Raw genomic sequence first — 26,483 nt, 5'->3', positions numbered from 1 at the left:
GCAACAGTTTCATCCAGTTTTATGCTGAAGGGAAATTAGAGCTGCCAATTCCTCCATGATTTGCTTCAAAATATTAAAAGAATATCACTGACTTTGATATAAATGATGCCCTTAAGAGAGGCATTGATTCAGTGTGCTTCCTCATAAACCAACCTGACATTTCCAGGGCATATGGCTTCACCAAGAGCTTTCCAATACGTATGGATTCTTTCTCTTAGCAATGTGATAAGCAATTCTAGAGGCTTCAAGACAGAGTTTTTGTGATGACACAAATTCAAGTTTTGATAATGTTTTAGCCTTTTCAAACTCACAATAAAATTCTACACCATTGGTACATTTTTTTAGGATGGATAAATAAAACATGCTCTTCAACTCGCTCAGCATTATATACGTTTACTGGGAAAAAAATCCTGGCCAGGTAAGAGGCATGCAGCTTTTGTGCACCATAAAGCTTTGCAATAAAAATAAAATTAAACAACATGTAAGCTTTGTTATGCTTTTTTTTATGCTTTTCAATCAACATTGGCTTGATATAAATAAATACAGATGTTCGTATTCATGATGGTTGGTACATTTTTGTTAATTCCTATCAATGAAATCCATCCTAAATGTCATACTATGCAAAACGTGTTGTTATCTGGTGGTTTTCAATTGTACACTTGTTTTAAAGTAATAAAAATTGTATAATAAAATGTGACTTTAATATTTATCATAAAGATGGACAAAACTGAATAAACAAAACATTTTTGCAGCAAATTCACAGATTGCAGGTATGTAAATAACCCTTTTAATTGATTCCCGGGCCTGCCACTTAGCACTGACATAAACATTGTCAAGCTGTTTATCCTCATTTTGTCTCAGTTTTCTCATGTGTAGAATGAAAATTTAGTCTAAACTAAATCAGATAATTTAGTATGTAAGTCAGTTTGCAAAATAAAATGACCTTAGCTTTGTTGCTGGGCCACATTCTGTCTATATTATAGTTTTTGTGCAAACAAAATGAGGGATTTTTCAATCAAGTATGGCCTCTTTTTTCCCAAAATATCCACATTTTGATACTAGGTTAGCTAGTATAATGTAAAATTATAAGAATTTAGCTAAGGACTTGCACTTTTTCTTCCTAAAACTTAGATAAACATTGGTTTAGAATAAGCATACACTAAAAGATATACTTGAGAATTTAATAGTGACTCACTTTCTTGTATGCTTTTCAGCTATATCAACAGGAAACAGAACCTAAAATAAGGGAGGTGACTATCATATACTATTCTAATTTTCACAGATATTTCTCATTTTATTTATAATCCTGGAATGAGATGTGATAAATTGTATAAAATATTCTGTGACCAATAGCAATAACAAATATTGCATAAAAATGCAGAACCACGGGGCGCCTGGGTGGCGCAGTCGGTTAAGCGTCCGACTTCAACCAGGTCACGATCTCGCGGTCCGTGAGTTCGAGCCCCGCGTCGGGCTCTGGGCTGATGTCTCAGATCCTGGAGCCTGTTTCCGATTCTGTGTCTCCCTCTCTCTCTGCCCCTCCCCCTGTTCATGCTCTGTCTCTCTCTGTCCCAAAAATAAATAAACGTTGAAAAAAAAAAATTTGCCATGCTACTAAAATTTAAAAAAAAAAAACTGTCATGTTATTTGGATACCTTATTTCTGAATTCCACCTTTCCCCACTTTAACTGTCTTGGTCTTTCTTCAATGCTTCAATTCATCATGTTTCCCCCAATATGAATACCTGAGTCATTCATTCATTCATTCATTCATTCATTTATTTTAATATATGCCTGAGTCATTTATGATACGAAACTTCTTTCAGTGCCTTAGGATAGAACGATTTATTCCTAGAACTTGATTTTGGGGAGGATACGTCTGTTGAAGTAGTCTCAATGGGAAAAAAAGAAAGTAAATTTGTACTCAAATAGCTCAATTTTGTCATCTGTCACCATTACATCATCTAGCCCCATGTAATGAGCCTAAATTCTTTCTATTTCTCATAATTTCAACAAAAGTTAGAGTGTTTTTCATTGTGCTCAAATTTTTCTAGCTTTTATCTTGAATTCTTATAATATAGATATTATTCTTAAAATTTCAAACTGCACTTTTGCATCTTTATAAGCATTACAGCCAGAGAAAGTCGGTGTTTACAAACACTGCTTCAAAACATGTAAAATAGCTGTTTTTTTTTAATTGTGTCATGACAATGTTAAATATGATACATCAGTGATATACAGAGGACTTCAATAAAATCCAATGCTAATGTAACCTATGACAAGAGTGCAGGAAAAAAAAAGTGGGCAGGTCATTTCTCTCTCAGAAATTTGAGATGGTACCCATGAATTTTAAAAAGTCTTCATCTAGAATCTTACGAGAATGTATGTATGTGTATAAACCAAAAGGGGGTTCATTTAAAAACCTGGTTATTTGGTGATGGGGGAAGGGCTCATTGTGCATTCTCTGTAGGACAATAACATATTCTGATTAGCTTAGGATGATGGTCCCCATGACCCCTGAGGGCATTATCACCTTAGTCAGTGCTTCTCTTCCCCCCCAAAGTAGCATGGTTTAAATGAAAAATGACATGTTTATCTTAATTCTATGTCATGGAATTCATTTGGAAAGGCTTTTAAGAAGTTCAAAGTGAATTCTATTCTTGTACATTACCAATAATTGAAAACTTGTAAGGGAGTCGGTCACAACACCCTACTTATGCTGGGCTAAACACCCCAATCCATTGTTAAAGCATTCAATAATGCAATATAAGAACCTGCTTTAACCCTGATCTCTGAGCTATAATTAATCAGCGTTAGAATTTAAAACATAATCATTAACAAGCAGCAGTTTATCTCCCCTTCAGAGTAAAATATCTCAGTCCTTTTGTATGTGATAGTATTAGTTTGTAAAAGTAGTAATTATCAGTAAGTATCCTTGAAAGTATTTACCAGTGTTTTTCAAATTTAAAACAAATAGAAAAAAAGAAAAAGAAGACCTAATTCTTCTCTAGCAGTTGAGTTTTTTTGGTATAGGCTATAGAGTTTTCATAAATAAATGCTTTAAGTCAAAAATTTATATTCTATGATTCATTTCAAAACAAAAATTAATAGTGATTAAAAATATAGTCTTAAATATTAAGAAAATATTAACTATTAAAAAAATACAAAGTATCTTTGTCCATCAAGGAATAAACTATATTTATTAATCCCACATGCATTTAATGGAAGGTTGTTATTTTATTTAATATGTTTTCAAAGATTAATGTTAGTAGAGAAACTATGGACAATGACATTTCTCCCAGATTAATCCTACTCACTATAATGAATATTTGAAGTTTTGTTTTGCTCCTTTATTTGAGACACTTTGCTGTTCTTATATCTTTCTATAAGAAATCTCCTCAGGTTGTTACTAACAACCCGTAGCTTCCTAGTGATAAATTTTCGTTTTAAAATCTCTCACCCCGCTGTGTGTTTCTGGCTTCTACTGCAAGTATACACTACATGAAATAAAACTTTATACCTTATTCTTCCCAACTACCCTACTCTGATCTGAAAGAGAAGTGTTTCATTGTGTCTTTTATGAATTTTTAGTGCTGCAAGAAAGTGGAATTCATATCAAATAGATAATTCCAACGCCAACAATATGGACCATGATCTGAAGATTTTCTTCAAAAGATACTGAAACCAGTAAGCGGAATAATAAAAGCATTTTTGCTCTGCAGTTTGAGCTAGTCAAAATCTGGGGAGAAAAAAGTCGTTTCTGACAGACAAAAGGCATGACTTCTTCCCTATTTGATACATTATAGAAGATAAGCAGTGAGAAGCATGGAACCTGCTGATATTAGGTCATAATATTTTTCCTACAACAAACATAAATGCTTTACTATTTCCCAATGTTTATTCATGCATTCCTGCCAGCATGAGTATTCGTTACATAATGCCTTTTCTAGAAACAGATAAACTTTAAGTGTTCTCATTACTCTCAACTCTCTGAAAGGAAACTTGAAGCATTATCTCCTTTACAAAAATGGGAACACTAAAACCCTGAAGTTAATTTTCTCTGGTAAAGAATTTATCAGCACCTAGATCCTTGGTTTCATATGAAAATATTAATTGATCAAGAAATACGTGTTAAGCACCTATTAATAGAAGTGATTACATTCAACAATAAAGAAGATATAAAAATACATGAGAATGTTTGCCTCTGTACATAACTGAACTGGGCAAACAAGATAGGAATATAAATCACCACGTGATATCAAATTAGTAGTAGTGATATCCAGTACAATACAAAAAGGAGAGAGTCTGATGGTAACTAATTTAAATACAGCACGTGGAAAATAATGAGTTTTGAAGAATTGTAAAATTCAAATAGACTTAAAAGGAGAAGGAATTTTGGAAAAGGAAAAAAATAATGTAACAGAAACAAAGTGACTTATGCAGACATAAGTAAGTTATGATGTAGGAGTTGAGTTTATGAATAGGCACATGAGCTTTGGATGTACACATTAGGGACACAATATGAAACTCTTGAGCATTGGCTACAGATTTTCACATCATCACTGCTATATTGAATGTTGTGTTCTCCCAAAATTCATATGTTGAAACCTAATCTCCATTGTGATAGTATTGAGAAAAGGGACCTTTGGATAGTGATTAGGTCACAAGACTGGATCCCTCAAGAATGGGATTAGTGTCCTTATAAAAGACACCCCTGGGGGCGCCTGGGTGGCGCAGTCGGTTGAGCGTCCGACTTCAGCCAGGTCACGATCTCGCGGTCCGTGAGTTCGAGCCCCGCGTCGGGCTCTGGGCTGATGGCTCAGAGCCTGGAGCCTGTTTCCGATTTTGTGTCTCCCTCTCTCTCTGCCCCTCCCCCGTTCATGCTCTGTCTCTCTCTGTCCCAAAAATAAATAAACGTTGAAAAAAAATTTTTTTTAAAAATGAATAAAAGATAAAAGACACCCCTGAAGTATCCCTCACCTTTCTGCCACAGCAAGAACATGGCTATCTACGAATCAGGAGGCGGGCTCCCACAAGGCGATCAATCTGCAACATCTTGATCTTGGATTTCCTAGTCTGCAGAATTGTGAGACACAAATTTCTGTTGTTTATAAGTTACCTAGTCAATGGTATTCTGTGATAGCAGCCTGAACTAAGACAGTCACATAGGAAATTAAATGCCATTGAATTTTGATGAAGGTAATACGCTGAATACACTATTTTAGAAAGTTAAATTGAAAAATAAGTAAATAATAATAGCTGGTATTTGTTAAGACATTGCTATGGATCAATTATTTTGCCAAAACCTTTCCATGAATATTTAATTTAAAAGTGATTGTTTGAAATAAATAAAACCACAATGCAAATTAAGCACTTGGTTCTTAGATGGTTCTTTCGGTACTGAAAGACTAAATATACAAATGAGCACTAGCCAGACCATATATGGCAAGAGCTCTGATCTACATAAGAAGTCCAGGAAGCCACACTATAACATCTGCAAAAAACCAGGCCAAAAAAAAAAAAAAAAAAAAAACTTTGCCAGAAAACTTTGCCAAAAAAACTGGCCCAGAACAGTCAGGATTTGATCAACAAGTCGTAAGTTATTAGAGGGTTTTATTTTGTTTTGTTTTGTTTTGTCCCTGCTTCCAACTCAGGACCAATGAGAGACAGAGCTAAATATGCTCCCCAAACCAATCACATACGATGCACTGCTTCTAGTTAGCCTGTCTCCAACTTACCATACCAATAAATTCCAACCAGAGAATCCTTGAAACCCCTTTGGTTCACTATAAAGCTTTCCCACTTGCCTGACTGCCTCTGAGTCTCTGTCAAATGCAGCTGATGGTGACTGACTCCCTTGATACAGCAAGCTCTGAATAAACATCCTCCATCTGATCTCCTTGGAGTGGTCTTCATTCATTTCTAGAGTATGCAACAGGTAAACAACCTTTCTGGAGGCAAATATAAAAATCCATACCACATCCCTGTGGAGAAAAAGGAGCCCGTGTGCACTGCTGGTGGGAATGCAAACTGGTACAGCCACTGTGCAAGACAGTATGGAGGTTCCACAAAAAGTTAAAAAGAGAACTACCATATGATCCAGTAATCGCACTACTGGGTATTTTCCCAAAGAATACAAAAACACTAATTCAATGGGATACTTGTATCCCTATATTTATGGCAGTATTATACAGTAGCCAAGATATGGAAGCAGCCCAAGTGTCCACTGATTGATGAATGGATAAAGAAGAGGTGGTATCCATAAAAAATGGAGTATTACTCAACCATAAAACAGAACGAAATCTTGCTATTTGCAAATACATGAATGGATCTTGAGAATATAAAGCTAAATGAAATAGAGAAAGACAAATACTATATGCTTTCATTCATATGTGGAAATTAAGAAACAGAACAAAAGAACAAGGGAAAAAAAGGGAGAGGGAGAAACCAAAAAAAACAGACTCTTAACTATAGAGAAAAAAACTGACAGTTACCAGAGGGGAGGGGAGTGGGGCGATTGGTGAAATAGGCAAAGGGAATTAAGAGTACACTTGTTGTGATGAGCAATGAGTAATATACAGAATTGTTGAATCACTGTACATTACACAAGAAACTAATTTAACACAATGCTAGTGACACGAATTTTTTTTAAAAGCTAAAAAATAAATACGTAAAAATAACATTTTGTTTCTTCTTAAGAAATATGTATCACATCCTTGAATATGGGCATAAACTTTAATCAATTCATTCTAATTCAGGTAACTTATCCTAAAAAATAAATACAAAGAAGATAGAAATATACATGCATATTCCTTGTTGCATTATTAATAAAAAAATACAGCCAACCTGTCTAAAAATAAGAGTTTGGCTGAATAAATTGTGGTCAACAACAGAATAAAATAACATGTAGTCATTAAAAGTACATAGTAAAGGAATATTTATAGACATGAAAAATTTTTCCTCAGTATGTTCTCAAGTGAAATGAAACACTACATATAGTACAAATGACACTATCTTACTATTTTTTTAAACTTTTTTAATGTTTATTTATTTTTTGAGAGAGCAAGACAGAGCATGAGCAGGGAGGGGCAGAGAGAGATGGAAACAGAAGCCGAAGCAGACCCCAGGCTCTGAGCTGCCAGCATACAGCCCATCACGGGGCTCAAACCCACAAACCATGAGATCGTGACCTGAGCCAAAGTCAGATGCTTAACCAACTGAGCCACTCAGGGGCCCCTACTATCTTATTATTTTTTAAAAAATCGATCTGCACTTATTTCTTCTAGAAGCCTTATGCGAAGTACGGTTCATTTTGTCTTCATTTTATAAATCCATATGCTCAACTGTTGTAGAAGAAAAACTTAATCTTTTATCTAATTATACAAATAAAACAAATATCACCCTAAATTACATTAATGTTTGGTCCAACCAATTTACCCATATGTAATGGTGACATCATATATGCTTTGTATTTGATGACACCTGCCTCAAAATGTTAAAACAGATCAGTAATTATAGATAGTTTTAAAAAAATACATCAATGACAACGATGAGAACAGAAAACTGTTCTCTTAAGGTATTCTATTTCAAACATTTATACAAATTAAAACACCAAAAATATTAGGTAAATATAAAAACAATAAACTTCTTAACAGCATCACAGAACTGACAAAATAATAAGTTACTGAACTACGTTAAACTGAAAAAACGCCCCCATTTTTCAATCCAAAGTGTGTCCATACCCTTTGTTATGTAGTGATTTACCACCCTGCCTCTGGTTTTACTATGTGGCTTGCTTTGAACCAATGGAGTATCAGTCAGCATGCTGCAAAAGCAGAAGCTTGAAAGGTGCTTAAGAGTTTGGGTTTTCTCATTCATATCCTCCAAGATGGCCATGACAGGGATATGCCTAGGCTAGCCCTGTGTAGTCCTCAGGAGAGGATGAAAACAACCATCAGAAATGGTGTTAAATCACCATCATACCAACTGAGACCATCTTCTGCTGACAGCCAGCTGACACCCACAGAGCCCAACAAGCCCCTTGAAGATTCTCAGAGCTACCTTGGTGACTACCTCAGATACATGAGCAATATATCCTTATTTCTGTATATCACTAAAGTACTGTGATTGTTACATAGAATTACTGCAGTAATAGATATCTAAGCCAAAGTCTGAGGATGGTTGGAACACAGATGATTAACTGGAAGCTAGGACTCTGTTTTGTCCTGAGAGCATTTGTCAAACTGAATGATTTATGCTTTTAAAATATGTGTATTACATAAAATGACTACCACAAAAAGGTTAATTAATACATCCATCACCTCACATAATTACCATTTGTGTGTGCGTGTGTGTGTGTGTGTGTGTGTTGAAAAATTTTTAAATCTACTCTCTTAGCAACTGTCAAACATACAGAACAGTATTAGTAACTAGAGTCACCATGGTGTATATGCTTTCATATTGATATTTACAGAGAGTAGGAAAGAGTATTAAATGCCAAGGTGTGAACCCAAGGTGGGGGTGAGTTCTAAGAGGTGTCCATAATAGTGACTCAGGTGCTTGACAGAGGAAAAGCAAGTATCTCTTTGAAGAATGACAGCTTTCATTTTTGTACTCAAAGAATCCCAACAATTCATTTTCTCAAAAAAAAATAATAATAAGCAACCCATCAGCAAAAAAAGAAAAGAAAAAAAAAAGAGTCCAGTACATTAGGAAATAAAGAACTATGAACAAAAATTAGAACAAAGAGCAGAAAAAGACTTGGAAATATATTAGATATTCCATTCAAAGAAATGGATTTAAAAACTGTAGTTACCATGTTCAAAGAAAAAAACACAAAATTTACAATAGTATCAGGTAACAGGAAACTATGAGAAATAAGTTAGCATTTTTTAAAAAGAACTACATGGAACTTCTAAAAATGAATATTAATACTGAAGGTAAAAATTCAAGGCCTGGCTTAAGAGATTAGACGTGACTATTTTACCTTCGTTATTAAGAGGTGTTTTTGGTATATCACTGGGTATAAAATTCTGTGTTGATGTTTAGAAATCACATTCACAATCTTCTCCACCCAATATATGGGCCTGTTTTCTCAAAACCCTTTCAACTCTGATGGATGAAAAAGTGTAACCCACTATGACTTTATATTGCATTTCTTTTATGTTTAAGGATATTGAGCATCTTTTTATGGCCTTTTTCATTTCCTTCTCTGGAAACTGATTGTTGATATTTTTGTCTATGTTCCTGCTGCATTAGGTATCTGTTTCTTATTTCACCGAAGAATATACTTTATATTATGATATTAACAATATTCTATGTGTTACATATGGCAAATATTTTCTTTGTCAAAAAAATTATGGTTTCACTCCTCCTGGAAAACCACTATTTGAAGAAAAACAGGAGGAACAAAAGAGAAGTTCTCTGAACAAAAGAGAAGTTTGTATTTTCTGCCAAACTGAAATCAGAAAATGGAAATCAGATGATCGTAATGACCACAAAGCCATCAACAATTACTGTCACTGCCAAAGCCAGAACTATTATAGAAACTCTATTCTTTACAATGTTAGTAAATATGTACAAGTTTCTTATTGCAACATATTTGTCTAGACAACGTGTTCTCATTTTTAATAGAATTCATTATGAAATGGATACTTAAGAAAATATTAGAACAGAGAGTAAACTGAAGGCCTAATATAACCGCTAATTTAATAAACAGTGAGAGTTTCCAACATGGCAATTAAATGAACTTTCTCATCTAGAAACTTTCCTAATTATTTACATTCATTTTTTCTTTATTTTATTTGTTTTTAATATAATTTATTGTCAAATTGTTTACACTCATTTTTAAAAGAATGTGTGTCTCTTCCTTTTGGTGAATTCCATCTCCTTTTCTATTTATTTTTATCTGCTTTTTAGTAGTCATAATTTAACTATCATCAAAATAAAATAGAATTTCACAACACACATATCTGGAAAGAAGTGTTCACGTGCACTTTAAGTACCGTATCTTTCCATAATAGTAATAATACAAATCCATCATAGAAAGAGTGAATAGTGCTATAATCTATTGATATCAATGTGGATCAATGTCTATTATATAGCTCATAATAAGCCACAGCTTAGTATTCATGCCCTAGTATAAACTAATTCTCTTGATTTGGGGCTGTCCCTATGGCTCACTTAGATTAATAAAATTGAGTTAAGTTGACACTGTGCTACTTTTCAACCTGAGCCTTAAGAAGGCTTGGAAGCTCCACCCTGTGACACCAAGTGCACGCTGGCTATCTGGATGTGTAAGTACGATATAAGTGTGACAAGGATATCTGGATATGTTACACGCAGAAAAAGTCCTGAGACTACACAGAATAAGATTCCTAGCCTTTCCAACATCAGAATACATTTTTACCATATTCCCATTATCACAAAGATGAGAGTGGGCAGGGTTGAGGGAGAAAATGGAGCATAGATTTTCACCAGAAGATGTGTTTGAGTCATAGATGAGATAAACATTTTCAAAGAGTCTCTTCTTTCATTTTCCGTTAGTGAACCAGAAGCTTCTACTGAGATTTGTTCTCCAATATCTTCTATACATTTCAAAGTATCGTGTTCAATATTATTTTATTACATATATATATGTTCTATTTTATTTTGATAATGGTCAAATATATATACTTGCAACACATTAGCTGAGAATTCTAAAGTAAAGATATAAATATTTTAAAAACAGGAAAAGTATACAAGTCCCCAAATTCTGAAAATTATATATGATATTCTCAAGTCACAGAATAAAACCTACAAATTGCTGAAGGTCAAAGCAGTTATCATTGGTAAATTTTTCATATCATCATAATTTAAGAATGCCAAATTAGGTAAATATCTTGAAGCTGGGAAATATTATTTACAGATTAAGTTATCAAAATCAGTAATATTTCTGCTTCAAAATAGCACATAACTGTGCTAGCAGATTTTGTTCACTGACTTTATATAAATTTATGAGAAATAATACTGTTTTATAATGTGTAAGCACTCTTTGGAATAACTTAGCAAAGCAAGATTTTTGTGAAATAAGAACTTTTCTGACAAGTCCCTAAATAAATAATACTGTTGTTCCTTTTTCAAGGATATAACCTAAGCCCTCCAAAGAAGAAAACCTTCTCAGAATCCTGGGATCTCCAGGGGAATACAGGAAGCTAAACATATTTTTATGAATGTTCCTTTAATCATCACTTAAGATCACAGCACCAGGTCTCTTCTTTGTTTTGTGGCAACAACAAAACTGTCTTTCATATAATCCAGGTTTCCTAACTTGGTTTACAAGTCATGAAAGCATGCACACGTGTGCACCCACACACACATACAAAACAATGCAGAAACCAGATCTTGGGTCTTTCTCTATCCTTATGAGGTATTAGGAAATTTGGTCAGTAGACTTTTATCTCTGTACCTGTTTAGCCTTTGGTTTTTCCCATGGTTCCACAAGAGCCACACTAGGCTAACAGTTGTCTTGACTAAGAAGACTAATGAAGACATCATCTAAGAACACTGCTGATAAACTGTTTTGCGCCATCTGGCTGGCAAACGTACATGGGCCTGTTCACTATGCTCTGTGCATGTCACCTTTTCTACCTTGCCAACACAGTAAGGCAAGTTATTCATGTATTAGTGTTTTCCAAGTTATAAAAACAGCCCCAGGAGACTTCTTTCCCCAAAGGCTTCTCCTCCACGTACATGCATATGCATATTCCCTGTAAATGTCAAATTCTCTAAAGACCACAGAAGTTTGTTTTTCTCCAGTGAAGCCTGTCTTTTCATTTCACCTTCAGCAGTCAAGAGTTTCTCCCTTTTTCATAAGGCATGAAATTATGTATTAGTGAAGTAAATTATCCTCCAGAATATTGGCAACAGATGCTCTATTTCTTATTGTCATCAGCTTAAATATATCCATTCATAAACCCCATTATATCCCTTGCCCCCAAAATGCATTTATAATAAATGAAGTAACATATGAACAGCCTTTACAATACTTGTTATCTGCCACCGCACCCCTGTCTTTGATCTTCAACATGGTTTTGAGAAAATCTAGAGGATGTCGATTTTATAAGAAATTAAAAAAGAAAAAGCAGAAAAGGAGTGTAAAATTTTCACCTCATTAAAAAGATGTACACCTTTCCTAGAAAGCACACATACCAACATTATCTGTGCTTTAACTTGGCAAATTATTATGAGGCCACTCTACAAAAAGACATCAAGTAACTGGGCATTATTTTATTGCTTTCATTTGTTCAGAGTAATGGCAAAAAAAATGCATGTGTTAAAAATAGACCAATTCATAAATTGTGTCTCATTTTCAAACCCATGAAGCAAGCAATGTGATCGTTCCTGAAATTAGCCAAATGTGGCGCCTTCGTCCTGACTTGCAATCCATTTTAAGCAGAGGAGAACAGGATTGTAATGAAGCACATCCTCACAAATCACTGCTACAAATCAGCACCAGCCATGTGGAATACTTAAATTAGAATCGACATTAAAAACTCATGTTGCCATTATTCTGCACTGAATCTCATATCTCAAAGCTCTTCTCACACAGTGAGACATTTTCTCCTATATTTCACCAGAAAAGATATGTAAATGGTGGTTTTGACAGGGAAGGTCTCCCCTTTTACTAGACTTCCTTCCTTTCTCTCACTTGGAACACATGATATTTTTTGTAATTATACTATAAGGGGACAAAAGAAGTCACCAATGTGATACTTCTCCCTCTTCTCAGAAACCTAAAAGAGGTGCTGAGGTGGGTAAGAGATGAAAGTCTTGGCTATGGTGTCTGTGGGGTGGTAAAATAAAGTCAGATGAGGCTGGATGTAGAATTCAATTTTAAAGTTGCTGGAAGTTTTTATTTAAATAATCAGCTGGCCTTCTCTTGGACCAAGTGTCATACAAAATTAAATTGATATACTAGTGATCCACCTTGTCATATGCTTTCTAAAGGGGCATCTTAACAGTAGGTGCTGGTGCGATGGCTGTACTCCTGGTTCATAAAGGGACAATAGCATAAGGGAAGGAACAACAAGGGCATGAGGTAAAGGACAACAGCCAGGCCAAAGAAATGCCTTGCTTTTATGAAGAAAACAGCACAGAGGCAATCAGCCAAAAGATTACTCCAGAGAGAATACATTGTTTTGTTTTGTTGAAACCAATGTTATATTTCACAGAACTGCCCCAACTCTAAACTGTACCCACGTCCATCAATTGAAACGTTATGCAGGTAGTGGATACATTATTTGAGTTATGACAAAATTCATATTTCAAGATTCTATTTATATAGGTTTACATATTAATCCAAGATATACTTTGATTTCTAATTGATTTTAAATCCCTATATAAATAAAAATTATTAGTTCTATGAGATTGTTAGAGGCAATAAATTGCAAAGATTTAGTACAAGTTAAATTTGCTCTTACATAAAAGATTTTCAGCCCTTTCAACCATTTACTTTTAGAACCATTTACTTACCTCACTATGTACAGCATCATGATTGAAATAAAGATAAAAAAAATAAAATTATGCATACTCAGATACAAGAGGATTATATTCTCCAACCCAACAGTATTGGACAACATGCTAAATAACAAGTCATATTAGGCCCTCAACAATAGCACTTTCCCTTCAAGCACACCTGTTGTCATTTTATTTGCCAAAATTCTCATTAACATCAAGGCACAGACTGAGGAAAGAATATTGTAATTTAAGAGCTTTTGTGCATTGAAAATAATACATAGTTATCAAGAATAAATGCTCAGGCACCTAAATAAAAGTACAGTTATTACAGGTTTCTCAAAGGCAAACATCGAGTTTTTGTTTCAGTATACCCACAGCAATTTTGTAGTGCAAATTTAAACTTATAAAAATATGCTTATGATTGTGTATTCCTCACCACTCTTCTGGATAGGAGTGAGATACAATAGAATACAACCGAAGCCAGGTAAACACTGAATTATGAAAAAAATGTATCTTGTCAAACATCTTGATTCTATGAGTTACATAATAACTTTGTATGAGGTGAGTAGTTTAATTATTACAAGGAATTGATGACTTTTGTTAACAAAAATAACTAAAAAGAAGGAAAATGCAATTAAAAGCAAATGATATGCCTTCTAGAAGTACAATCTTCCAAAATAATGCTTTTCTAACTCATTTTATTTTTTTTTATTTTTTTTTATTTTTTTTTCAACGTTTATTTATTTTTGGGACAGAGAGAGACAGAGTATGAACGGGGGAGGGGCAGAGAGAGAGGGAGACACAGAATCCGAAACAGGCTCCAGGCTCCGAGCCATCAGCCCAGAGCCTGACGCGGGGCTCGAACTCACGGACCACGAGATCGTGACCTGGCTGAAGTCGGACGCTTAACCGACTGTGCCATCCAGGCGCCCCGTTCTAACTCATTTTAAATACTGAGACATAATTTTATAAAAGACTAAACATCATTAGCCATAAAGGACAAAAATAACTTTTCTTTTTCTGAATATGCTTCCGTTTTTCAAGTGTTCATTCAATTTGACACACCAGCGCACACTTTTATTTCCTATGTCTGAGACTGCTATACAAACTTAATAAATACTAGCTAAAAATATACATTGCCATGGAGGTGTACTACGGATCCTCTCAAATGATTACCATTAGAAAAACACAATGCACTTTGATTTGTCTGAAATAAACATTTGCTTCAAAATATGAAGCCATTTCAGGGCAGCTGGGTGGCTCAGTCGGTTCAGCATACAGCTCTCGATTTTGTCTCAGGTCATGATCTCATGATGGTGGGAATGAGCCTGGTGTTGGGCTCCACGCTAAACATGGAGCCTGCGTGGGATTCTCTCTCTGCCCTCTCTCTCTCTGCCCCTTCCACACTCATTCTCTCTCTCTCTGTCTCTCAACATAAATAAATATTTTTTAAAAAATATGAAGCCATTATTTAATGAACATATAACCAATAGTAACTTTAGACTCTTCATTAGTACATTTCACATTCAATCATAAATTCCACATGCTTCACTGCTATAAACACCAGTTATTAAGAGTGATATTGAGGGGCACCTGGGTGGCTCAGACAGTTAAGTATCTGACTTTGGCTCAGATCATGAACTCGCGGTTCATGAGTTTGAGCCCCAAGTTGGGCTCTGTGCTGACAGGGCAGAACCTGGAGCCTGCTTAGCGTTCTGTGTCTCCCTCTCTCTGTCCGCACATGCTCTTTCTCTGCCTCTCTTTCTCAAAAATAAATATTTAAAAAATTTAAAGAGTGATATTGATCCAATGTTAATTACATATTACACATTATCTCACTGAACTCTTTCACATACCCATGTTACAGATTAAGAACCCAAATGTGTAGATGAGCAGCCACACGGCTTGAAAGTGGCAGAGTTGTATTTAAGCCCAGAAGAATTCATACTCTGTTTTTAATCAGTCAACCACATGGCACTAAAGTTTAAGGGATTAATAGATAGTAAGTGAAAAAAGAATATTAATTAAGAATGTCAATTATCACCAAGAACAAATAATCTCTGTTAATGACTTGGCATCATGAATGTGGACCGATACAATTTGATATAATTTTGGGAAGATGGATGGTGGTTAGAGAAGAGAAAAGAATATCTATGAAATGATTGAAAGGAAATAATATAACAATAACCACAAATGGGAATTTTTTAAAGTATAATGATATGAAAACTCACCTTAAAAACTTCTTTAGTAGGTTTTGGTATTTAAAAAGCACTTAAAACAATGTCTGGATCACAGTATGCATATAATAAATATTTATTTAATGAAGAAGTAAATGAACATGTCTTAGCAATTGCAGGCAAACAGCTTTGGGGATGCTACCACATGACTTTACCTCAGAAATGAAATACAGTTAACTCAGCCAACTGGATTTAGATGTTTTGGACAATTTGCTAAGATTTTATCTATCTTATAGAGATTTAAGGATGGTTAAAAAGAGTCAGTACCCACATCTCTATGATTAGAGTAAATATTTTTCCTCTCTGTTAGCACTGACTAGAAATATTCTGTACTACATGTAAAATACATTGCATAAATATTTCAAAGTGATATGGCATAATTAATTACCATAATCATATTCTCAATAAGAAAAAAAAGTTTCTAGTCTACTTATAAGCAGCTGTAATTGTTATGAATAAGAACATGAAGAAATAAAAACGTAAACAGGCAAAGTATAATATGTACAATCAGTGAGAAAAGTAAAATAGTAGGGTAAAGGATTCATGTAGGTTCTCATAGTAGCCATCCATTGGGTTATTTTCATAGATTAAAGTTAGAAAAACACATTGAATCAATTAAAATTATATAAGATGAACATTCTATGTTTATAATTTACTTCTTTGTCAATTCTATCTTCATCCCAGGTTCCCAGTTATATGCACATTAGTCTAGAATAACTTGTATAATTCAGCATAAATCCAAGGGATTTTAGAAAAAAAAAAAACAATTCTGTAGACTCCTCAAGGAACTAAACAAATCTTCATTGTATTCCATAACTGATGGAATTTTCTCAGACCCTCCAAGCTAAAAGATACAAAACCCAAGTGGAATCTGGAAAAATGTGTAAGTCATGTTTGGTCCTCATGGCTCTAATCATTCCAGAGTCACTATTACATTTGAAGGAGAAGATGTCTTACACTGGAATGCAACAGAACAGTTAAATACAGATGTTAAACTGAGATGTAACCTAAAAGTGGTCTTCCAACAACTGAAGGGATATTAGATGCCAGAAAATTATTTCCCCTTCCTAACCATAAATCAGAAATTAGAAGCAGGACTAACTTAGATGTCAGAGAAACAACAATATAGTTAACCAACTCTGTTAAAAGTATATCTGTTTTTCTCCCAATGTATTTAGTCTTTAAGAAAGATACTGGAAGTCTTTCAGAATTCATGATACATCAATCACAAAAATGTAAATATTACTCTATTTCCACATAAAGGGATAGAGTAATTGGCTTTCAAAGGGTACTAAGAATAGCTTGATAATTCTATAGGCTGAAAAGTTAACATAAAATTAATTTCAATGATTTAATGTTTTCTTTTTATAATTTTATTAGTATTACCATTATTTATTTTAGAAAGAGTGCATGTGCAAGTGGGGGAGGGAGGGAAAGAGGGAGAGAAGGGGAGGAACGGAGGGAGAGAGAGGGGTAGAGAGACACAGAGACAGAACAGCGCAGAGTCCAATGCAGGGTTCGATACCACAACCCTGGGATCATAACCTGAGCCAAAATCAAGAGTAGGATGTTCAACCAACTGAGCCACCCAGGTGTCCTGATTTATTGTTTTCTTATCAAGATTATTTCACATTTGTAAATTTTTAAAATAAAAGATGATTTCCAACCTGGACACGTAAAGGCTCAGAGGACACCTATTTAAAGTCTATCAATCCAAAAAGAAAACTTAATACGATAATCATAAAAGTAGAGAGACAGAAGTTTTGTACATAGAAACATGTTTTATACAATAGGGATTACTTTATTTTTAATTACACGTAAGGAAAGATATATGCTAAAATGAAAACAGATTGAACTTATAAATGTATGGGAAATTATTTTTTTTAGAGTCAACATTAAACACAGAATTTTAAGCTGGACAAAAACATCATCTTACCTAGATTGATCCCAGTAGTGCTCCTAAGATATGAGCCGGGAGATTACATTTCCTACAGTAACTTAAATTCGCTTAACTATAAAACCTAGTCTTCAAGGCAATAATATCCTTTTCTTGTGAAAAGCAGATGGCATTCATTACAGTGTTTTATTTTATTTCTCTTCTTGAGGGAAAGAATAAGCTAAATAACAAAATATGACATTGAACGTTTAATTTTGTCTATGCAACTACATGTTAGATAATAGTCTTCTGGGTATAAATCTCCAAAAATGTGTCAAGATTTTAGAAATAAAATATAAATTCAACTTTTATCCTCATACTTGTATTCACGGAAGATGAATACATGCTGATTAAATACAATTTCTTCTAAAAGTTTTTGAACAAAAGATATACTTCTATAAAAATATAATAAAAGGGCGAGGGATATTCATCCTGAACTGGAGAATTACTGATAAGAAATATTTTTAAAAGTCAACAGATAAGTGGGCAAAGCATGTTATCACACAACACACTAAAGTGAAAATACAAGGAGCTAATGAAATATGAAAAAAGGACAAAAATCACTAACCAATTACATATAAATTAAATCACTGAAAAACCACTTTGCCATGCAATTTTGGATAAAAATAATTTCAATAAAAATTCTAATATAGCTGAGAATTTTTGAAATAAGGACTCTCATGTTGTACTCATACAAGCATTAAAAAATTCAAGCTACTTGGAAGGAAATTTTCACTATATATAGTGAAATATAGTGGCTCAGAAATGTTCATACCCAATGACATGCCCATTCGACCTCCATGAACTTATTCTAAAGAAATGTAAAATAGAGTGAAAAAAAATTAAAAAAAAAAAAGAAATGTAAAATAGAGAGTTCTACAAGTGATTTTTGTTATTCTGTCTATAAGTGTTAAATTTTGAAGTACCGTGATTCAAGCAATAGGTAAAAAGCATATTAATAACACATTATAGTATGTATCTATGATATTGGTGTTTGCATAATGTTGGTTAAAAGTATCATATTATCTTTTGAATCATATTCTTCAGATTCATAACAAAATACTTAGGAAGATATTAAAAAGGCAAAAACTCGTGCCACAGAAAATACATTATAACAGGCAATATAGTAGCTAAAATGTGAGTGAAACTTAAGGAACCTGACAATTGACAGAATGAGATTGAGAAAACATCATCAGGTGGCAAAAGCAGGGCACACACCAAGGTGACAAAACTAAGAGAAAAACTCGTCAGAATGTGTGTGATGTTTGAAGAAAACTGGTGGGAGAGAGAATGGCTACCATTTGAACACCATGAGTAAAACACCAAAGCTTAGGGCAGAAAAAGATCATGAAGAAAAGGTGAAAACTATTGTCTCCATGAATTCCACTTAACTGAAGTGTTCAAGACCTAGGCTGTGGGCCAAGGCAATCACTCCACTTCTGAACAGCAGAACCTTGAAAATGACTGCCAAGCAAAGGAGTTGGGGGAAGGCCCTGCCATCAATATGCATTCATGCTCGAACTTCAGAAGATAATTTAACCAGCACCCAAGGGACTGTGAAAGAAATAATGTCACACCAATATCAGTCTGGTGACAAATATCAGCTTTGGAAACAATGGGAAATTTTAACACATCTCTCTCAGTCACTGACAGATCATAAAGATTAAAAATAAATAGGCAATAAAAGATATAGAGTATTGAATGATATCTACTTGATTTAAACAATATGCATAAGGCTATATGTTTGATAACATAAATCCACATTTTTTAAACTTTGAAATATTTTCTGAAGTAAGTCTTCTAGGAAATCATGAGGAAAGTTTTAATAAATTACCAAAAAAAGAAATCAAATGTCATATTCTAATAATTTAATAAAATAGATATTAATAACAAAGTTTGAATAGGCACTCAAAAAATTAAAATCACTTGAAAATTTTAAAAAGATACTTTTCTACATAATAATAAATACAAATGTTAAGTAAAAACTTGTAATCAATGCCAATAAATATTAGCATAAAGTACTATGTGACAAACAAGAACTAGCAAATAGAGATTAAAAAATAAACAAGACATGTCCGTCTACAAATACTTTATAATAAAATTGGGCATGATATTCAAGAGGCAATTACAAATAGTTTACAAATTTTATAATATTACTAAATGCTGGATATTACGTGGCACAAAACAGAATCTAACTTCTGGGGTTTCAGGGAAACTTTGCTAGAGGAAATGATATCTAAGCAGACATGAAGTGCTAACAAAATGGTGTGTGTGTGTGTGTGTGTGTGTGTGTGTGTGTTCTGTGTTTATGTAGATCTCAAAAACCAGGTCGAAAAAAATAAAAAGATGACACAAAATGTGCATGGTTGTCCTATTTCTTCACTCACCTCAGAGTAAAAAGGGCACAAAATAGCCATGCTGATGGAGATAGCAGTTATACATGGCTCAACAATACGGTCTTTCCTCTTGGAGGCTTATCTGGCTACTTCTATTGCTGGGTGCTTAACTTGCCTGCAGCAAAGACCAAAAATGAGTCCTCAATTATTGCACCAATAACTTGCTGGGAAGAACCAGAAAGCCACTTCCCTATAGGTTAGTTACACTAAATCTCTTCCATCGTGATGTGAATAGCAAATTGTACTCACTGGGGTACACATTTATTCCGAATATGCATTTGTCTCCCCTGAGAAAATGTTTCTGAAAAGCTTCAAGTTTGTGAACTCATGTAGGCTTTATTCACCATCATGTATCTCTAACAACATTGGTTCTAACCAAAGAACAAGAAAAGCCTACGTCAGGGAATTCACTGTGCTTAGACATACCCCATCACCCAATAGCACCTATGCTGGCAGAATGGTAGAATAGCCTACTAAATGCTCAATTCAAGCATTCTGTGAAGTTGAAATGCAGTCTAATAGGGTGTAGCATATGGATTAAACAAATCTGTAATGCTGTCTCTAAATAGCTAGAATACTTGGGTCCAGAAATCAAGGATTAAACGGAAATGATTCCTCTACTAGATCAAATAACCTGCCTGCATTTTTTTACTTCCATTATCCAGACATTTATCTTTAATGGTTCAGAGTTCTTTGTTTCCAAGGGTGTGATACTTCCCCCAAGGGACAAAATACTGTTTTTATTTAATTGGACATTGAAACTACCACCAGCCCACTATTGAATTCTCTTCTCATTGAACTAACTAGTAAAGAAGAAAGTAACTTTACTGGTTACATTGACCAATCCCACTTATGAGAAGGAAATTGATTATTTACATATACTAGGACAGAGATAATTATGCTTGGAACTCAGGGGATTCTCTGGAGCTTCTCTTACTATTCCACATCCAATGGAAGTGTTAAGGGAAATCTACAGCAATCCTATGAATATAGGACCACAGAGAAAAATACTTTCTGGTAATGAAAGTTGGGGTCACCTCTTAGACAGAGAACCTCTACAAACTGAGGTTCTGGATAATAACAGGGAAAGGTGGGATTCATGGTGAACAGGAAGTTACAGTTTAGCTACATATTGGTATTGTTCTTCCTTATTTATTTGAATATGCTTATTTTTCCCTCCTGCTTTCACCTGTTGTTTTATGTAAAGAGTAATGAAGGTAGTATCCTTAAAATATGGTTTTTAGGTTGCAGCGGATCCAGTCAGAATATTACTAAACCACAAGAACTGCCATTCTCAGAGATGGATATGACAACTAATGAAACACTGCTTCTTCCTTTTGGGAAAGAGAGTAAAACCTTTCATTTGTATGAATATGGTTTCATAATTCTAGGCAAAGCATGAAACCATGGTCACTGTTGTACAGAAATTATATACGCATAAGAGATTAAGAATAGACACTGAGAAACCAAAGGTTTCTTGTCTCTTTGCTCTCAATCTCCATTCTTACTATATTGAATATTATCTTACTATATTGAATATTAGAAGGCAGGAGAAAGGGAAATGTGACTCCCTTCACAAGTGGCATCTCCAGAAGGAGGACAGTGCAGCAGAAGTTTCAGGACTGGAGGAGAGGACAGTGGCAGGAAGGGATCTTGGCAGCTGCTTTAGAGGAGACTAAGCTCCTGGACATCAGGATCCAGCCACAGAAGCCTTCTCAGCACAGAACCCTTAGTGTGGGAGAAGTTTTTGCCATCTCCCGCCCAGAACAGAACAGTTACAAATTCTTGAATCGCTCATCTTTTCTTCTTATTGCCCCATAACTTTATCTTTCCCTCCTTTGTCCCTCCAGCTCTTCCAACACCATGATAACCAATACAGTGATAATTTAACGTTCTATTTGAAAGAACAGTAGCACTATTTATTATCTGACAGGTGTCCCAATTCACTTTTTTAGGTTTCACTCCAAATGAGGGAGGGGCATGCTTGATATATTTAGAAGAACACTTAAAATTCAGATCACCATTTTGGGCCTTCTCATGTCTGCTATGCAAGACATGCCTAGAATGAATAGAAAGGATAGCTCAGCATGTTAAGAGCTGACCTGTAGTCGGGCAAAGGAAAGAAAATAATTTGGACTTCTCAATCTCTTTTAGTTACTAAAAGTATGTATGCTGATTTTAAAGCCTACAGTCTGCCATGAACCCAGCTTAATGAGGGGAGAATGATAATTGCATGATACAGGTACAAGCCAACTGAGCTGAGACTTAAGTGGAAGAAAGAATAAAGGATTACATAATACAACCCAGTCCAAGGTGCCCAAATTGGCCCACAAAGGAGTCATTAAGCTCTAACAAAGTTCAGAGAGCACAGAGTAAGACTGGCATCCACAGACATCAGCAATCGCATTTTAGTAGTCATTAATGCAACGCCATGGGCCTTAGTGCCATAAGGTTATATAAACTCTTCCTTCTTACAACCAATTCTCAGCTAAGAGAAGAAGGCTGTGGAAATAGGAGACCAGGTACAAATATCCACAAAGGCTGAGAATTACCTAATATGATTTTCATATAAAAACCTGACAAAAGATTACAAAACATAAAGCCACTTTAAGAATATAAATGCAAATATTAAAAGCAAACTTTAGGCAAATTGAATTCAGAACCATGACTAAGTGCTATTTACCCAATAGACTACAAAAAAAAAACCTATTAAGCTATTTAGAAACTTCTCAATAAAATATATCATATCTTTGATTCAAAAAAAATATGATCATATTGCTACTAAAGTAATTTATAGTATTCAAAGCACATTTCTGAGAAACATTCTAAGTTCGAAAGAAATATAACAGTATATCATTACATTATGAAAGCTATCTTTATCATAACAATAACAACATCCTTGCCAAAAAAACGTTAATAGTAAACGACCAAAAGCAATCCCGTTAAAGTATGAATGTAGCTAAAAGGTACTCATATCATTGCTAATACTTAACACTGCTCCAAAAGCTTTAGTTGAACAACAAAACGCTAACCAGAAATAATACCTATAGTAGTTGCAAAGGAGAAGAGACAGTTATGAGGGTCCTCATGGCATAAAAATTAAGAGCTCAAATTTCAAAGACCTCTTATACTGAAGGATTGATCCCTCACTAACTGCCAGTCACTAGTTTTGTGACCTTGAGATAATTTCTCAACCTCTGTACTTCACTTTACTTATCTGGGCGGCTATCAATGGACACAGGGGCTCCTGCCATAGTTTGGCTATTGTAAATCATGCAGCAATTCCTTTGACTTACCGTTCTTGTATTTTGGAGGCAAGGATAGTTCTATTTTTAATTTTCTGAGGAAGCCCCATACTGTTTCCCACGTGGTTACACGGCCTTGTTTTCCCACCAACACTGTATGAGGGTACACTTTTCTCTACAATCTCGCCAACACTTGTTGTTTCTTCTGGTTTTTTTATTTCAGAATTGACAGGCATAAGATGATATCTCATTGTGGTTTTAAATTACATCTCCCTGATGATGAGTGATGTTGTGCATCTTTTCATTTGTCTGTTAGCCACCAGTATGTCTTTTTTGGGAGAAATGTCTATTCATGTCTTCTGCCTACTTTTTAATTGGATTATTTTGTTTCGGAGTATGAAGTGTGATAAGTTCTTTATAGATTTTGGATGCTAACCCTTTATCTGATGTGTCATTTTCAAATATATCCTACCCTTCTGTAAGCTGCCTTTTAATTTTGTTGTCTTCTTTATTGTGCAGAAGCTTTTTATGTTGAAGTAGCCTCAACAGCTTATTTTTGCTTTCGTTTCCACTGCCTCAGGAGACATATCTAGAAAAATGTAGCTATGACTGATGTCAGAGACATTACTGCCTGTGCTTACTGCCTGTGCTCACTTCAAGGATTTTTATGGTTTCAGGTCTCACATTTAGGTCTTTGATCCACTTTGAATTTATATCTGCATATAGTGAAAGAATGAAAGTTTCATTCTTTTGATGTGGCTGTCCAGTTTTCCCAACACCATTTGTTGAGGACTGCCTTTTTCCCATTGTGTATTCATTTTTCCTTTGTCAAAGTTTAATTGACCATATAATTATAGGTTTATTTCTGAGTTTTCTATTCTAGTCCACTGATCTATGTGTCTATTTTTATGCCAATACAATACTGTTTTAATTGTTACCACTTTGTAATATAACTTGAAATCTGGAATTATGATCACTCCTGTTTTGTTTTTCTTTTTCAGATTGCTGTGGCTATTCAGGGTCTCTGGTTCCCTGAAATTTTTGGATTGCTTCTTCTAGCCCTGTAAAAAATGCTATTGGTATTTTCATAGGGATTGCATTAAATCTGTAGATTGCTTTGGGTAGCATAGACATTTTAACAATATTTTTTCTTCCAACCTATAAGTATGGAATGTCTATTTCTTTGCATCATCTTGCATTTCTTTCACAGGTGTTTTATATTTTTCAGAGTACAGGTCTATTACCTCTTTGTTATGTTTATTCTTCGATATTTTATTGGGTTTTATGTAACTGTAAATGGGACTGTTTACTTAATTCCACTTTCTGCTGCTCCATTATTTGTGTATAGGAATGTGACAAGTTTCTATACATTGATTTTGTATCCTAGGACTTTACTAAAATCACTTATCAGTTCTAGTAGTGTTCTGGTGGAGTCTTTTGGGTTTTCTATATATAGTATCATGTCATCTCCATACAGTGAAAGTTTTACTTCTTCCTCACCAATATGAAGGCCTTTATTTCTTTATGTTGCTTAAATGCTGTGGCTAGGACTTCCAGTACTATGTTGAATAAAAGTGGTGAGAATGGACATCCTGGTTTAGTTCCTGACCTAAGGAAGAAAGTTCTGTTTTTTTACCATTAAGAATGATGTTGGCTGTGAGTTTTTCATATAAGGCCTTTATTATGTTGAGGCATGTTCCCACTAGACCTACTTTGCAGAGGTTTTTTTAAGTTTATTTTTATTTATTTTGAGAGGGAAAGAGAGCAAGAAGGGAAGGGAGACAGAATCCGAAGCAGGCTCAGTTCTGTCAGTGCAAAGCCCAACACGAGCTCAAACAAACCATGAGATCATGACCCAAGCTGAAATCAAGACTTGGATGTAACTGACTGAGCCACCCATGCACCACAGCAGAGGGTTTTTATCATGAATGGATGTTGTACTTTGTCAAATGCTTTTTCTGCATCTATTGAGATGATCATATGGTTTTCATTCATTCTCTTATCTATGTGATATACCACGCTGATTGTTTTGCAAATATTGAACCACCTTTCCATCCCCAAAATAAATCCCACATATACCCTCTTGATGTATATTTTTTTAATATAATGTAGACTCTGTTTGCTAATATATTAAAAAGCGAGGGGACACAAATAATCAAAATGACTAATGAAAGAAGAGAAATAACAATCAACACCCTACAGAAATACAAACAATTATAACAGGATAGTACGAAAACCTATATGCCAACAAATTGGACACCTTAGAAGAAATAAATAAACTCCTAGAAACATATAACCTAACAAAACTAAAGCAGGAAAATTGAAAATTTGAACAGAGTGATTACCAGCAATGAAAATGAATCAGTAATCAAAAAACTCTCTAAAACAGAGGCGCCTGGGTATCTTAGTCGGTTAAGTGCCACACTATTGATTTCTGCTCAGGTCATGATCTCACAGTTTCTAGGATTGATCCCCACGTTGGGAGCTGTGCTGACAGTATGGGGCCTACTTGGGATTCTTTCTCTCCCTTTCTCTCTCCTCCTTTTCCCATGCTTTCTCTCTCTCTCAGAATAAAGAAACTTAAACAAAAGCCTAAAACCATATAGCTTTACAGATGAATTCCACCAAACATTTAAAGAAGAGTTTATACACTAGCCTTCTCTGGTTCCACACAAATTTTATAATTGTTTGTTCTAGCTCTGTGAAGAATGCTGGTGTTATTTTGATAGTGGTTGCTTTGAATGTGTAGATTAATTTGGGTAGTATCAACATTTTAACAATATTTGTTCTTCCAATTCATGAGCATGGAATTTTTTTTTCCATTTTTTTGTGTCTTCTTCAATTTCTTTTATAGGCTTTCCATAGTTTCCACCATAAAGATCTTTTACCTCTTTGGTTGGGTTTATTCCTAGGTATTTTATGGTTTTCTATGCAATTGTAAATGGGATAGATTCCTTGATTTCTCTTTCTGCTGTCTCATTATTGGTGTATAGAAATGCAACTGATTTCTGTACATTGATTTTATATCCAGTGACTTTACTGAATTCATGTATCAATTCTAGCAGTTTTTTGGTGGAGTCTTTCAGCTTTTCCATGTAGAGTATCACATTGTCTGTGAACAGTGAAAAATTGACTTCTTCCTTGCCTATTTGGATGTCTTTTATTTCTTTTTG

General features: G+C 34.5%; 1 protein-coding gene and 1 pseudogene across 4 annotated transcripts in view; both read right to left on the bottom strand.

Annotated features, from left to right (window-relative positions):
- Nucleotides 1-23,561, bottom strand: part of LOC123385142 — a 48,964-nt pseudogene extending 25,403 nt beyond the window's left edge.
- MARCHF1 (membrane associated ring-CH-type finger 1) overlaps nt 1-26,483 on the bottom strand; it is an 867,957-nt gene that overhangs the window by 532,646 nt on the left and 308,828 nt on the right. The gene's annotated exons all lie outside the window — the stretch shown is intronic.

The sequence above is a fragment of the Felis catus genome, chromosome B1, assembly GCF_018350175.1.
Source record: "Felis catus isolate Fca126 chromosome B1, F.catus_Fca126_mat1.0, whole genome shotgun sequence".
In the NCBI taxonomy this organism is placed as follows: domain Eukaryota; kingdom Metazoa; phylum Chordata; class Mammalia; order Carnivora; family Felidae; genus Felis; species Felis catus.
The sequence above is the reverse complement of the archived record's forward strand: the minus strand, read 5'-3'. Positions and strand labels throughout refer to the sequence as shown.